General features: G+C 46.7%; 1 long non-coding RNA gene across 1 annotated transcript in view; it reads left to right on the top strand.

Moving 5' to 3' along the window:
• The first annotated feature begins 2047 nt into the window (after positions 1-2047).
• LOC311607697 overlaps positions 2048-15928 on the top strand; it is a 70684-nt gene continuing 56803 nt past the window's right edge. Inside the window, exons 1-2 of the long non-coding RNA XR_014782707.1 lie at positions 2048-2091; positions 2717-2834. This is a non-coding gene — a long non-coding RNA (uncharacterized lncRNA). The remainder of the gene's footprint in view (positions 2092-2716; positions 2835-15928) is intronic.

The following is a 15928-nucleotide window of genomic DNA, read 5'->3' as shown; positions in this document are numbered from 1 at the left end:
GAGTATCTGCCCTGATGCCCCTACATGAAGGTCAGGCGGTTTATCACAGCAACAGAAAGCAATTTAAGATAGCTGTTTTCTTTTCTTTTCCTTTCCTTTTTTCTTTCTTCTTCTTTTCTTTCTTTCTTTCTCTTCTTTTTTTTAAAGATAGGGTTTCTGTATAGCCCTGGCTGTCCTTGGACTTTGTAGACCAAGCTGGCCTTGAACTCACGGAGATCCACCTGCCTCTGCCTCCCGAGTGCTGGGATTAAAGGCATGTGCCACCAGGCAGCACATCCAGCAAGACAGCTGTTTTCAATTGCTGCACCAGGTGCTAGCCTGATTTTCACAGCTGAAGGAAGTGAAAAGATGCTGAGCCGGTGAAAAGGATAAAGGCAATGGAGGTGAAGAGTGACAGGAGCATTGCCCGTGACTCTGTAAGGGCTGCACTGCTGTGGTGGAATCTGCAGGCTGGAGTGGACAAGCATGGCCATCTCCAGTGACAGACTATTTGAAACTCTCTGTGATCAGCCTTCGGTACCCTGACTCTGTGCACAGATCCTCAGGGGAGTTATCCACGGTGCTGTTTGTTACCTAATGATGCCCAGGGCTGGGAGCCCCTGACCTTCATATGCAGGAGGATTTGCTCCTTGCTCTTCACTATGGAGCCTCCAGTGCCCTCGATTTTCTTCCCCAGCAATTTCCCTCATCTTGCTGTTTTCTTGCAATTCTTATTTCCTTTTAAGTTGGGCTCAGCTTTCTCTGAGCTGTCTTTGTGTGACTGGCCCCATGCCCAGCCTTTGGAGATGCCATCTCATTACTGATCCTTGGCCGTGCTTCCTGACTTTGCTGAGATAACCTCAAGACTCTTGCTTTTTTTTCTGAATTAACTGAGAATCTAGTTATCTAGGTAATCTCATGATTCACAATGGCTTTCCATCTTTGCTGACAAGGAATCTCACCTTGGGCAGTAAAAGCTCTCCAGGGTTTGGGCTATACTTCCTGCCCATTGAAGAAGAATGCGTGGACTGGGTTTCAAGGCCAGGGGATTTCTTTTTCTTTTTTCTTTTTGGTGTTTTGAGACAAGGTTTCTCTGTGTAGCCTTGGCTGTCTTGGATTCGCTTTGTAGACCAGGCTGGCCTCGAACTCATAGCAATCCACTTGCCTCTGTCTCCCGAGTGCTAAGATTGGAGGTGTGTGTCACCATGCCCGGCTAGGCCAGTAGATTCCAATAAGCAAGCAAATGTGCAGAGAAGAAAAATCATATCACTTGCCTCCTTAAGCCTCTGCCCAGTGAAGGTCTTCCCTTTAAGTTGGAAGCTTTTCAATGATCTTCTCTCATCTCTACACAACCACCTCCAAAAACAAGTTTTGCTTTATTTAAAAAAAAAAAAAGCCAATACTTATCATTTGGCTCTAGTCTTAAAAAGGTGTTGCAAGCCGGGTGTGGTGGCGCACATCTGTAATCCTAGCACTCAGGAGGCACAGGCAGGCAGATCGCTGTGAATTCCAGGCCAGCCTGATCTACAAAGTGAGTCCAGGACAGTCAATGCTACACAGAGAAACCCTGTCTCAAAAAACAAAACAAACAAACAAAACAAAACAAAAAAAAAAAAAAAAAAGAAAGAAAGAAAAGAAAGAAAGAAAGATGCTGTAAACTACTGGTGATTTTCCCAGGAGGCACCTGGCAGCCCTGATGGTCTCGAGGTGCCCCAGCGTCTTCCCCTCATGTATCTCTGGTGTATGTGTGAGCAGCTTCTTGCACATTTATTTATTTATTATTATTTTTGTTTGTTTTGTTTTGTTTCAAAACAGAGTTTCTCTGTGTAGTCCTGGCTGTCCTGGAGCTCACTCTGTGGACCAGGCTGGCCTTGAACTCACAGAGATCTGCCTGCCTCTCTCTTCTGAGTGCTGGGATTAAAGGCGTGCGCTGCCACCACCGCCATCACTCAGCACATATTCCTTTTCTTTCTTTTTGTTTTGTTTTTTGAGACATGGTTTCCCTGTTCACTACGACCGCCCAGCTCACACATCCCTTTTTTAAAAGCTTCTTTTCTCATATTTTCAGATGACCTCCCACCTCTCCCCATCTGTCCTCCATCAGTATTTCTGGTAAGTCCATTCTTCTTGAGCCTTTCCACCTGACCTTCTGCTGTAAAGTGTGAAGCGTACGCTTATCCGAGGGTCTGATTCCCTCAGAAGCACTGAACAGGCCCCCGTCTGGTTTCCCAAATGACCCTACCCTCTGGCTGTCCAACTGTTCAAGTCAGGTGTACCTCCTAACAACACATGCTCCTTGTGGTTCGAGCGTCTTTACAGTTCACGTTCTGCCCTCCATTCATGCTTTTGCTCCTGTCTGGGCTACAGTGGTTTGCTTCAGTTGCTACAGTCTCTTTGTGTCCACAGCACCTGGGTGAGGCCCTAGAGTCACTCTCACTGCCGGCAAAGTCCACAACCCTTACACCATGATCCAGTCTTTACCTGTATAGTGCCTGCTCTATGCCCTAGCATCCCCCAGCCCTCTACCTGGTCCATAGCCTTTGAGAACACAGACTGCTTTCTTGTGTTCTTCCTAAACTACACCATTGCTCTTCTGGTGGGCGCCTACTCAGTGTGTGTGTGTGTGTGTGTGTCGGGGGGGGGGGTGTCTCACGTGGCTCCTGGAGAAGTTTTTCCTGGTGCCCTAGAGCTACAATAGATGTCCTTTGTGTTCTTAACTCCTCTTTCTTGTCTACAGAGCCCCCTTACAGTGAATCACATGCTCTCTGTCTGCCTGCCTTGGCTTCAGATGCAGACCTGGAGGCCATGTCTGTCTCACCATCACGTCCCAGCATCTAGCAACAAATACTGAAAATGTGAGTGGCGGTATCCTACTGCCTTTCCAGAATGCTTTGTACGGTCCATCCGTGTTCAGCATGCCTGGCTGTCTGGGACTCTGGGATGAGACTTTTCTTTTTACCAGTCTTTACTTCATAGCCCTTTTCTACTTCTTTCCTCCCCTCTTCCTGCCTTTGCAGCATTCAATTCAAATTAGCCAAGTTGAATTTTGCATGAGCTTAGTTTTCCTTTTCTCAGTGGAAACTGCTTATCTCTTCATTAATAATGGATACTATTGTAACCCAAAGCCCTGTAGCTTTTCAAGTATAATCATGTTAATAAGTATCTGGTGTTAGTTTGCTAACACTACCAATGTCTCCAACACTTTAATAGTGGCTTAAAAAAATAAGGGTTGGTAAAAACAGAGACAAGGATGCATGGCTTGTAGTCTTTATTTCTAGAAGTTTTGTTTCTTTCTTCAAATTTTGCCTCTTTAGTCCCTCTGATTTATCTGCAGTAACCATCTGAGCATTGGCCAGATTTTATAGTCTTAAGTATATGTAACTTGGGAGCCTTTAGGAAAATAATAATCATATTAATTATAGGTTTTGAAAATAATTATGCAAGGAGGAGGAGCCTGAAAAAATCAAACTCCATCGAGAAATCAGCTGTCCAAGGTCTGTCTTAACTTAAAAAAAAAAAAAAGATTTATTTATTTATTATGTATGCAGTGCTCTGGCTGCATGTACACCTGCAGGCCAGAAGAGGGCATCAGATCACATTATAGATGGTTGTGAGCCACCATGTGGTTGCTGGGAATTGAACTGAGGACCTCTGGAAGAGCAGTCAGTGCTCTTAACCTTTGAACCATCTCTCCAGTCCTAACTTTTGTAATTAGAGAAATTGAGGGCCAGAGTAAAGGATTACTTTGAGGACTGTTGGTCGGCTTTTCCTTCTCCTGTGGCTTGCTATGGAGCTAGAGGTTTGAGAACACTAGTGAGAGGCCAGGCTGTGGTGGCACACTCCTTTAATCCCAGCACTTGGGAGCCAGAAACTGGTGATCTTTGTGAGTACAAGGCCAACCTGGTGTACAAAGTGAGTCCAGGACAGCCAGGGCTACCCAGAGAAACCTTGCCTAAAAAAAAAAAAAAAAAGAAAAGACAGAAGGAAAAGAAAAGAAAAAACAAACAAACAAAAAAAACCCACTAGTGACAGTCATATAGACCAAAAAGCAGAGGGAAGAGACACAGTGATGTTTTAAAAAGGAAGAGGGTGGGGAGATAACTCAATGATTAAGAGCACTCACTGCTCTTGCAGAGGACCCAGGTTCTAGTCCCGGCACCCACACGGAGACTCAAAACCACTTCTAACTCCAATTGCAGAGGATCTCCTACTCTCTTCTGGCTTCTGGGGGCACCTGCATGCAGCTGGTGTACAGAGCCTCAAGTAGGCACACATACACACATAAAATTTAAAAAATAATTAAAAACGAAATAAATGTGTTTGACAGTAGGAAGACCCCTGCATGACAACCCGTGAGGAGCAGGTCTTTTTCACACCACTGAACAACTGTAAAAATAGACCTGCTGAGGATTTTGAAGCTGTTTGCCTTCAGCCAGACAACACATCTCCCCTCCTTGTTAACAGGGGACAAAATCCAGATTTGTCCAGTGGTGTTGACAATGTAGATAACTCTCCAGGCTTTGTGTGTGTGTGTGTGTGTGTGTGTGTGTGTGTGTGTGTGTGTGTGTGTGTGACAGGATCTCTCAATTATGTAGCTTTGGCTGTATTAGAACTCATTGTATAGAGCAGGCTGGCCTCAAACTCACAGGGATCCACCTGCCTCTGCTTCCTGATGTGCCATCATGCCTGGCTCTTCAGTTATTATTATTATTATTATTATTATTATTATTATTATTATTATTATTATTAGTTTTTTGAGACAGGGTTTCTCAATGTAGCCTTGGCTGTCCTGGACTTGCTTTGTAGACCAGGCTGGACTTGAACTCACAGTGATCTGCCTGCCTCTGCCTCCCAAGTACTGGGATTAAAGGCATGTGCCACCCCCACCTGGTTGGATGTTCAGTTTTATATAGAAGAAGATGGAGGGGGATAAAAAAAAAAGCCAGTGCAGTCATAAATATAGTCAGAGTATTATGTGACTGGACAAAAATGCAATAGTGAAACCCATTCTTTCGTGTAGTTAACATGCCCTGTGTGAAATGGGAGGGAAGAAGGCGCACAAAAAATATGACAGTGCATCATTTGGCAGTGTCGAGGGACCCAGTCAGTCCTCTGGAGTGCTGAGGCAGAGGGCTGCTTCCAAGCCCCTCCCTGCCTGAAAGGCAGATTTGGTGCCAGTGCAGGCCTTAGGCCTTGGTGCTCTCTCTGCCTCACCTCTTTGGTGATATCCTGGCCAATCTATATATATTGCTGACTTTAGCTTTGTCTCCTCACCCTCTACTCCCCTAGTCAGCTCTGAGGAACCCCCTTGTTTAGGATAAAGGAGAGAGAGAGAGAGAGGTCCTCATGGAAGCAGAGACCTTCTGATAAGACTTGCGGTTTGCACCCTGTGATGGAGCTTTGTCATCCTGTGAACAGGATGGATAGGGACTTGGGTGTGGGCAGAGGTGAGGCACAAAGAAAAACTCCAGGTGCAGCTGTGTGCCTGGGGCGGGAGCGGGGGTGGGGGTGGGGGGTGGGGGGGTGGGGGGGGTGGGGGGGTGGGGGGATGGGGTGGGGGTGGAAGTGGAGAGTGTGCATCAGTGCTCTCACTTCCCAATTAAGAAAGCGGAGGCTTGACCTCACCGTCTTGAGGCCCTTTTACTTCTCCACCCTCTGCAGATGCTCCGTAAAGTTTTATAAAGGAAGGAAGCCAGGAGTGGCGAAGCACACCTGCAATCCCAGGCTCTCCAAAGGCTAAGGCCAGAGGATCATGAGCCAGCCTAGGCTATAGAGCAAGACTCGAAGAAACAGCAGCAAAATAAAAACACTGTCCCAGCCCCAATTTAAAAAAAAAAAAATCCTAAGTCAACTAGAAAATAACATAAAAGGTCCGCCTGCTTGGTAGGAATGCATATTTGTTTGGTTACTGATGTCAAGATACGCAGGTCTAGGCCGAGCAGGGCATGTTGCTACGTCTGCAGTACTCTCTCTACTTTAAAGGATGAACTTCAAGATATTGTCAAGTTATGATAAACAGAGAGGGGGTAGTGTCATGAGCTGGAAATGACGCTGGGGGCCCTAGCTCACAAGCTGCTGACATCTGGGCCAGGCTTGTGAGGACAGGGAAGTGCCTGGCAAGGAAGCAGCGGGAAGCCGGGAAGCCGAGAAGGAGACTGGCAGCCTTGGTCCACTCCACCCTCTCTGAGGACCAGGGGAGAAGCAAAAGCAGGGCAGAAGCTATGACGTCCTGGTGGGTGTGGCTCCGCCCGAGAGGAAGTTTTCTGCTGCTAGCCTTGGGGCAGACTTACAGAGCATTTTTCTAATGTTCTGGGCCCTCCCTTGTGCTGAGAGTAGGTGGGTGACAGGCAGAGTCCTCCATAGAGGGGTGATGCCTCCTTTCCCCGCTGGGTGTGAGAGTTCCCCCATCAACCCACTGCCAGGCCTTGGGCGCCAGAGACCACAATGGTTTCCCTGTGGAGACTCCAAACTTGCGACCTCCAGAGTCAATGTTAGTCAGGCGATTGTCACACCAGCTCGGTTTTCTAAAGCTCTTCTTTAAACAGCTTGTACAATGGCAGGCCTGTCCCACAGTTGGCTTCACAGCTTTGAAAGACACTCTTGTTCAGAAGGAACCCCCTAGAAGGCACCGGGGCATGGAGAGGGTCACCCCTGCTTTCTCCAGTCTGGCTGCTAGCCCACGCTGGCAGCCAGCACCGGGCACCGAGTGTGAGGACGATTTGCCGAGAGGCTCCGAATGAGCTGGACCGCACAGTCCTTGAAGCCCGTCCAGATTTAAGTTGATAGTGGTATGGTACTGCGGACAGTAGAGAGCAACTATATCCCCGCCCCCACTCCGTGCACCCTCTGATTTTCTGAAGACTGATGGTGGGTTTCTTGGCAGAGGAAAATGGTAGAGACTAAAAGGGTCCGGTTGTTACCACCTCGAGAGTTCCCCGGGCAGAAACCTTGTCCTAACCAGGCCAGCACAGCAAGCTGCAGAGCACAGCATAAGCACTGCCCTTGTCCGTCCTTGGCCCCTCTACACAGGGCAGGGAAGGTCAGTCTCAGGTACTGGGCAGGGTTGGACTGTTGACAGTCTTTAGCTGTGTGTTTCGGTGCCAAACTGCGGGAAGCATTACACCCCACACACGGTGGATGCTGCCGGCAACAGCAGTCTTCCGAGTGTGGGAGGGAGGTTCAGGGAGGCGATCAATGTCCAAAGGCCACGTGGCCAGCAAGGGTCAGGCTGTGGCTAGATCTGTCCGGCTTCATTTGCAGCCCTTCACCTTTTACAGGGCTCTAGGACTTCCTTGGCACAAAGTGAGAGCTCACCTTGGCTCTCTGCCCTTCAGACCTAGATTCTGTCAGAGGGACACAAGTGATCCAAGTACAAATATAGTCACTTCCCGTCTCCTCTTCTCCCCGAGAGCATGTGCCTGGGTTCCATGTCTGTTCAGCCATGATCTGTGAGGTTGGGAAAGTGACCTCAGCATTCTGGTGTCATCTCAGCCACCCTGACTAGCGGTTCAATCTTGAGCCTAATGCTTGCGTGGGCTGGCAGTGCCTTAGCACCAGGGAGCTTTCCCAACCTCACAGATCATGGCTTGCTCGGCTTGCTTTCTGAAAACACCCAGGACTACCTGACCAGGGGTAGCTCTACCCACAGAAGCTGGCCCCATGGATCAAAATAACTAAGTAAAAAGCCCCACAGGTTTGCCTACAGACTAATCTGGTAGGACTGTTTTCTCAACTGAGGTTCTTTCTTCCCAAATGACTCTTAGCTTGTGTCAAGGTTGACAGAAAACCAGGCAGCACAATGTGCACAGGCTTCGTGATTCTTACCATTTCTGTGGTTTGGTGGCACCATCGACACCACTGCCATTTATCTTTAGATGTTTCTCATTGTCCCTGAATTAAGTTCTGTATCAACTGAAGAAACAGTTTACCTTTCCCTCTAGTTCTGTTAAATTCAGTGTTACCTTCTACCTCAACTCTGTCTACTCCATGTCCCTCATATAACTGGAATAATTCAATATTTGTCTTTTTAATGTCTACATTATTTCATTTATTATGATTATAATGTCCACGAGGTTTGCTCATGCTATAACATACATCAACCTTTTCTTCCTTTTTAAAGCCTTAATTGTCTAGATAGAGCACAATTTGTTTATCCGCTCATCTGTTAATGGGTTTTGGGCTTGCCTGTACCTTTTGACCAACATAAATAATGCTATGAATTTGTGGCAACTTGTTCCTGAAGCTGTGGAAACTAATAGAGATGGTAGCCTGAGCGGAGGTCTTCCTGAATTATTCAGCAGAGGTCATGCAGGAGAACAGCTTTTGCAGACCATAGGCAGCTGATTCCTAGCTGCCACCTGGGGGAGGAGTAGCAGCCTATAAAAGCACAGAGTTGCTGGGCGTAGTGGCGCACACCTTTAATGCCAGCACTTGGGAGGCAGAGGCAGGTAGATCGCTGTGAGTTTGAGGCCAGCCTGGTCTACAAAGTGAGTCCAGGACAACCAAGGCTATACAAAGAAACCTTGTCTCAAAAAACCAAAACCCCAAAACAAAACAAAAAACAAACAACCAAAAAAAAAAAAAAAGCACAGAATTCCTAAATTTTACATAGGTTTTAAGAATCAGATTGTAGTACTCGGGAGAATATCCCATACTTCGTCTGGGTAGCACAATAGAGCTGGCCTGGTGGCGTGGGTGAGGGAGAGCTGGTGGGCTGACCAACTCAGCTTCCATCTAGGCCAGATCCAGGGCTCTGAGTTTGCCCACCCCCAACATCTACTGCATCTATGATCTGCTGAGAATGCGAAGGGGCCAGTCCTACAGACCCAAAGCGGCAGGATCTCCATGACACAGAGCAACAACAGGATATCTGGGAGGATCCAGTGTTGATAGTGTAGCAGAAGCCAGAGGCCTCAAACCAGACCAGTGAGTCATTGCACCGAACATTTGCAAGTAAAGATGTTTGGGCGAAAGGGTGTGCTGTGTGACATATGGTGACACACAGCAGCTTCCACAGCAAGATTTTTTGTTGTTGTTGTTGCTTTGTGTTTGTTTTTGTTTTCTTTTGAGGGGGAGGGTGCAAGGGAAAAGGGTGAATACGAAGGTATGGGGAGATGAGTGGAATTAGAGTGTATCATGTGGAAATCACAAAGAATCTGTAAAAAGTGAAAAAAAAATCATGTTGCAAGATATTTAACTCTATTTTCTGGTGTATATAGAGTTTGCAACCTGAGTCTGTTGCCCAGGGTATGCATTGGACATGGAAGAGGGGTAGTCTTATACAGTGAGTATATTCTAAATTTGATATTTTGACTGGAAAAGTTAAAGTTGGGCATCATCTTTTTTTGTTTGTTTGTTTGTTTTTGGGTTTTGTTTGTTTGTTTGTTTGTTTGTTTTTTTGAGACAGGGTTTCTCTGTGTGGTCTTGGCTGTCTTGGACTTGCTTTGTAGACCAGGCTGGCCTTGAACTCACAGTGATCCAACAGCCTCTGCCTCCCAAGTGCTGGGAGGCATGCACCACCACGCCTGGCTTGGGCATCATCTTGGACACCAGAAAATACAATAATCCCAATCCCAATACAAACCTCAAGATTGTGAACTGTAAAACCCTGTTTTTTGTTTGGTGTGGTTGAGCCCTAACACACACCTTTAATCCAAGAACTTTGTTTATTGTAAACAGGTGACTATGGTGTGGTTCAGTCAGCCCTAGCACACACCTTTAATCCAAGAGCTTTCTGTATACAGGATTTAATAAAATTACCCTTAGGTCAAGAGGCAGAGCAAGAAACCAGCTGACAGGGATTAAAGAGCAGGAGGGACTTTGAATTGAAGGGTATTTAAGACAGCATGGGTAAGAAGAAAAGGCTTTTGAGCTTTGAGCTAGCAAGCTCTTTGGCTTTTAGTTTTTTGGCTTTTCCTCCTGTCCTGTCAGCTGAGCTAGTCAGCTTTTTTGGGCTTTTTTTTTTCTTTTCTGTGAGACATGAGCTGAGCAGAAAGGTCAGCTGGATGTTTCCTCTGCCTCTCTGAACTAGCAGGTTTTCACCCCAGTATCTGGTTCCTGAGTCTTCATTGGTAAAAATCAAACAGTTGGGATTTACATTTTTTAAAACAACAGAATCAGGATAGGGCAGAGGAGCTGCATTTTTGAGGTGTATGGATTTTCAATGCATTAGAGCACAAGAAAGAGCAGGTTAGCATTTCCACATGAGATGCTTTTCAGGATCTGGGATGTGGTACCTAACCAGAAGGGATGGGGCTAAGACAGTTTCTCTGAGCTTGCACATCACTCAGCAGAGTGAACAGATGGCTGAAGTGGAATGCATTGTTTTCTGTTAGTGCAGAAGGAAGAACTGCACTTCTGCATGGGAAACGAAATTGTCTCCCCCTCCTCCCAAGTAAGTACTGAAGTCCCCAGGCTTGAGTTGGATGCATGGTAAATTAATGAAAAGAAAGTTAACTTTCTCAAGGAGATGAAGTTTTGTTGGATCAAGCAGGGGGAAGGGATGAGCAGTCAGAAGACCAGCAAGAGTTGGTGTGATGTCTTGAGGGAGGCTCTGAGGCTTTACTGTAAGGCCCAGGGTGGGGTGCATGGAACACAGGGAAGGAGCAAGCCCCCAGAAGCAGAGGCTCCCACGGGCACAAGCAGCTCCTTTTATGCTACCCTTGTCCCCTTCTTCACAAACCCTGCAGCTAAATCTCTCACTCGTGGCTCCTGAACAAAGGACTTTACAGTAAAGGAGAATGTTCCATAGACCATCTCAAAAAAGAGGGGTAGAGGGCACTGCAAGTGCGAGAAGCAGAGAACGTGGGAACCCCCTGACCCTGGAAGCCCAGCAGTCAAGGGAGTGGAACTTTCCTTGTGGTCAAGGCTGTCTTATTTGCTATTGAGGGAAAGGAATTTACACACAGAGCAGACTTGTCTATCTGGAAGAATGGGTCCACGAAGGCTGCCAGGCATGTAAGTGTGTGGCTTTGGAACGCCATTTCTAGGCTAGCAAGCCCCACCCACATGTATCACTGAATTGAGCTTTCTGATATCACAACTAGAAATCCTTGATGACAGTCTACCTGATGGAAGGCGCGCGTGCGTGCATGCGTGCGTGTGTGTGTGTGTGTGTGTGTGTGTGTGTGTGTGTGTGTAAAACAGAAAAAGGTCAACAAATCATTGAGAGATTAAGATACACCAGAGGTGACAATTAATAAAAAGATACAAACTCTCTTCTTTTGATACTTTCCCTATTTTCTCCTAGGCTAAATGCTAAAAAAAAATATGGAATTTAAACAATTGTTTTAAGTCAAGTCAATTTGAAGAGGGAGAGTTAGAGGTTTATAGACTCCCCTGGTTGGCAACGGGTTGCTGATTAATGGTGCCGAAGCCTGTAATTATCCTGCTGTCAGGAGGCCGAGAGTCTTCAATAAATCCAGGCTCATCTGCCTTCCCTAGGCTCCATAGGGGAGTATCTTGATTTATTTCCCCATTGGCACATAGTCTCTTTACTGTACCTTGGGGAATGTTCAACTTACTTAATGGCTTGAGAGGTCAATTTTCATATTGCGAATATTGAGCAACCTGGAATGTAAATATCCCTGCCCGTGACTGTGGGGATAGGAGCTGCGCTTTCTTTCTTCTTGCCTTTGCTGTTCATTTCTCTTTCCCCAACTAACTGGCTTCACTAGGAACCTAGGTGTGGTAGATTGGAAGCCAGCCTACTACCCATCCTTTCCCGAACCTTTGCCCCTTAACCTGTATCCTCTCCTGGGAATGTGGAACTGAGCTAGTCTGGCCATTGCAGCTGAGAGGCTGTAGTGGAAGGGACCACGCCAGTTTCAAAGCTGGCCTTCAGGAGGCCTTTTGTTCTTCCCTGTATGCAAGGACCCTGCCCGGCTTGAGTTCTAATGAATCGGTCCAGACCTGACTTATGAGAGGCATGTGGCAGAGCCGACAAGCCCTGAGCTCAGCATAGACCGGAAGAAACCACCCAGCAGAGCTTGCCTTAAACAGTTGAATTGCTGAATGAATCACGCACTAAACGAATTACTGTCTCAGGTTTGGTTTTTCTGTGCAAGTATTATTAGGGCGATAGAGAAAAGGAGAAACAGTGCTGGGTAAGCCATAGCTTTGGCCCATAAGGAGCTCACTGTCGAGGTAACAGCCTGACTACCACGTATTCCTAATGGGAAGTAACAAGGAGAACTTCTTTCCGTTGACCATCACCTGTGTACTTGTCATGGTGATGGGCATTTTATCCATATCCACTCATGTAAACTTTGCTGCACTAGGGATGATGCTGACACTAGTATCATCCACTTTATAGATCTCAGTGCTAATGATGCTGCCTGCACTTAGTCCCTGGCTTCTGCCAGCCCTGGTGCCCTTCTATAACTCATTATATAACTGAAAAATTAGAGGGAGAGGGGCATCTAGCCTTAAGGGGTAGCAGAGAAAGCCTTCCTAGGGCATGGCCAATTGGAGAGACCAGGGGTCCGAGTTCACAGGACACCAAGTGCCTGTAGAATGATCTATTGTGCTCAGGAGTTGGAGGATACACACTAGTGATGCTCACTTGGGGATGTAGGCTAAAGAAGTCAGACCACAACTGGCTATGGGGACTGGGATGCATAGGACAGAGCAAATTTTGTTTACTTTATGGGGCCAGAAGCATTTGTCTGATGCAGCGTATTCAATACCTGACTGATGGCGAATGTACGCTTGCGATGTGTTTGGTTGTTTAACTTTTATATTGTGCTTAAATGTCTGTGCATACTGACGTGTGTGTGTGTGTGTGTGTGTGTGTGTGTGTGTGTGTGTGTGTGTGTTCAGAGGACTTCTTGCAGGAGTCTGTTCTCTCCATGAGGGTCTGACTGAGTCATTGGGTTTGTCCATGTCTCTTTAGAGGGCTCAGCTGGTGAAGAGGAGGAGGCCATGCTGTGATACCCACAGTCTTGGGTGGCTCTTTACCCATCTCCGCTAAAAAGAGTCCCCTCTCTCTGCAAATGGCCACCCGGGGAACAGAGAGACAACAGCATTTGGCATCTCTGCATTTGCAGGACTCAGTTTAATCTGTGAGCTCCCTGAAAGAAGCCGTCAGGGCGGCTCTGTGCATTGTTCCTCACGGTATGGGAGATCAGGTGCCATAAAAATCAGTGGATGTGAGTGAGAGCACAGAACCATGTCTGGCCACTGCGGTGTCCCCATGAGTTAATTCACAGAGCACAGACCCCACTGCTGTCCCAGTTTTGTGCATGAACAAGCAGACATTAGGGAGCGGGCAGCTGCGGACAAGGCCTCACAGCTGGCGAAGAGCCGAGTGTGGGTTTGGACTGGATCATTTGGTTCTGGGAGCCCATGATCTTAAACTCTGCTCCAGTAATCTGGAAATTAAACCAGGGGGACAATGAGCTAGGGGGAAGGGGGGTGGGTGGGAAGAAAGGCGGGAACACATAACAGAGAAGTTACTGCCGTGACACTCCAGTTCCTTCCTCTTGGCTCCACCCAAGGACAGGCTACTCTAAGTGCCTGCAACTAGGCTGAGGTCTTCCTGATGTTTCCCAAGTCAGCTTCCCCTTTATTGGCTGTCCCAGGCTGCTCCAGGTGCCCAGAGCTCTCATGCTGGTCCTGGACTGACCACAGAGACTGGCTGCTGCCTAGGCCTACTGTTTTGGATATGATCCGTGTTTTTCTGATGTTCCCCCCCATTCCAATCTACACTGTGTCCACATCTGGTTCCTCAAGCCCACCTGATCAAATTGTCAAAAGGAACTCAAGCCAGAGCATAAACAGCTGGCACTGTTTTCCCTCTCACAGGCAGTAGCTGGCGTTCATAGTTATAGCAGCAGGCGGGCCTGAAGGCTGTGGGCAGATTTCAGACTATAAAGCCTTAGTGTCCTTGGTGTCAAGAAGGGTTGCTGAAACAGAATAATTAGTCGCAGGGCCACATGGATTTCATTTCCTGGCAAAGCCGGTCAGACCAATGACATCAACCACAGAACTCCTTGCTGTCCCCTCATGCCCTCCCTCTAGGAAGAACTGCCCACCCTCTGACCACATAGAGAAAAGACGGACTACAATAAGCATGAAAGAAGATAAATAGCATCTTTCAGACAATCTCTCCGGGGACAAACGCTTCATTTTTACAGTGTCACCCGGTGCCTCATTTTCTGTGGTGACCTTTTGTGTCCGTACTGAACTGTCTTCAAAACAAGAGCAAGTGCTCGTTTCCTCCTCCGATCGCTGAAGCACACAGCAGACAAATCTGTATTGTATGGCTCTGGGAGTGGGGACACGTTGCCCACTCTCAGAGCTCCCGGCTACTTCCGCCCTTGACTCGCACGGCAGCCTGCAGCGGCTGAAGAGGAAGCGAGGGTCGGGAGTGATTTTGATCCTCATCCTGTGTTTAGGATTCTAGCTTCCCTTTGCCTCCCTAGAGGTCATGTTCTGGGAAGCAAGTTGTTTTCCATGGAACAAAGGCCTCTGGAAAGCAGGAAGGCCATCCCAGCAGAGCCCTGTGTGGGGAAGTAAGCAGCTAGTGGTCTGCTCCAAGCCACTTGGCTTGTTGTGGCTAGGGAGGATTTGGGATGCAGGTCCTGGAAGGCCGTACTGAAGGTCAGGCAACACCTACTCCTGGCAGGGTGTGGCTCCAGCCTGGCTCAGTGAGGACCCAGGCAATACGACAAGCCTTTTGGTCAGTCTGGCTCTTGTAAGAATTTTGTTGGACCATGTCACCTGCAAAATGGAGACAGTGGTACTTTCCCCTTAGATTTTGTGTAGGGTCAGAGATGGATATACACACATATACACATATAATGTATATGTATATATACACACATATCTGGCGTATATACAACATATATATAAATATATATTTATAGATAAATGTAATACATAATGTGATATATAAATATATAAAATATATATCTAAGAAAAAGGTTCAGAAATGACCAGAGTCAATAAAATATAAAGAATTACTTTCTTTCTCAACCCTACTGGGTATACCCCACCCATCCAGCCCTTTCTAAAATGTAGTGAGATGCCAGTGTCTCAGTCCTAAGCTAATTCTTTCAATATTTCTGAAGTGGCCACTATGACAGGACATCACTAGATACCTGGATAAGAACCTTCTGTTTGGTTTAATTTCAGAAACAATGGATTAAAAAGCTGGGCACGTTCTTTACTCAGAGCATTGACTGTGAATATTTCTTGGTGTGTATCAAGAGTGTATCAAGCTTTTTCTGCATACTGGAGAGATGGCTCTGGTGTTAACAGCCTGTACTGTTCTTGTAGAGTTTGGGTCCCAGCACCCACGTCAGGTGGTTCAGTAGCCCCAGATCCAGGGAGTCCAATGCCTTCTTCTGGACTTTGTGGGTACCTTTCCCTCACATGTGCTCACAGACACACATATGCACATTACTTAAAAAATAATGATACATGAATTGGCTTTAGCCAGGTGTGAGGGCACATGCCTTAAATCCCAGTACTAGGTAGGCAGAGGCAGGAAGATCGTTATGATTTCTAGGTCAGCCTGGTCTACATAGTAAGCTTCGGGCCAGCCAGGGCTACATGATAAAATCCTATCTTTTTTTTTTTTTTAATTTCAAATGTGGCGCTTTTTTTTTAATGACACAACTATCCAGATTCTCAGAACAGAGTAAAAAATGCTGATCTTGATTTTTGTGCTTCTAGCTACCTGAGATATCTATAGTCTTTGTATTGATTTTGACTTAACAAGATTATGCTATTTTTTATCAGCCTCATTAAAAGAAACTCTCAGCTGAAAACCATTTTCTCAGGGTTCTACGTCAGGGAAGATGAAATAAAATATGCTTCTCCTATTCACCCCTCATTCTAAAGGCAATTTAAACTCATGAAATTGAAACATCCCCTCCCAGAAGGAGGAAAGAGTCAGGGAAAATCCACTGAACTTAGGATGCTCAGGAAGCTCATACAACTTGCA

This window comes from Acomys minous (genome assembly GCF_964271855.1).
Source record: "Acomys minous genome assembly, chromosome: 10".
Classification (NCBI taxonomy): Eukaryota; Metazoa; Chordata; class Mammalia; order Rodentia; family Muridae; genus Acomys; species Acomys minous.
Note: the sequence above shows the minus strand (reverse complement) of the source record. Positions and strands in the feature narration are given on the sequence as shown.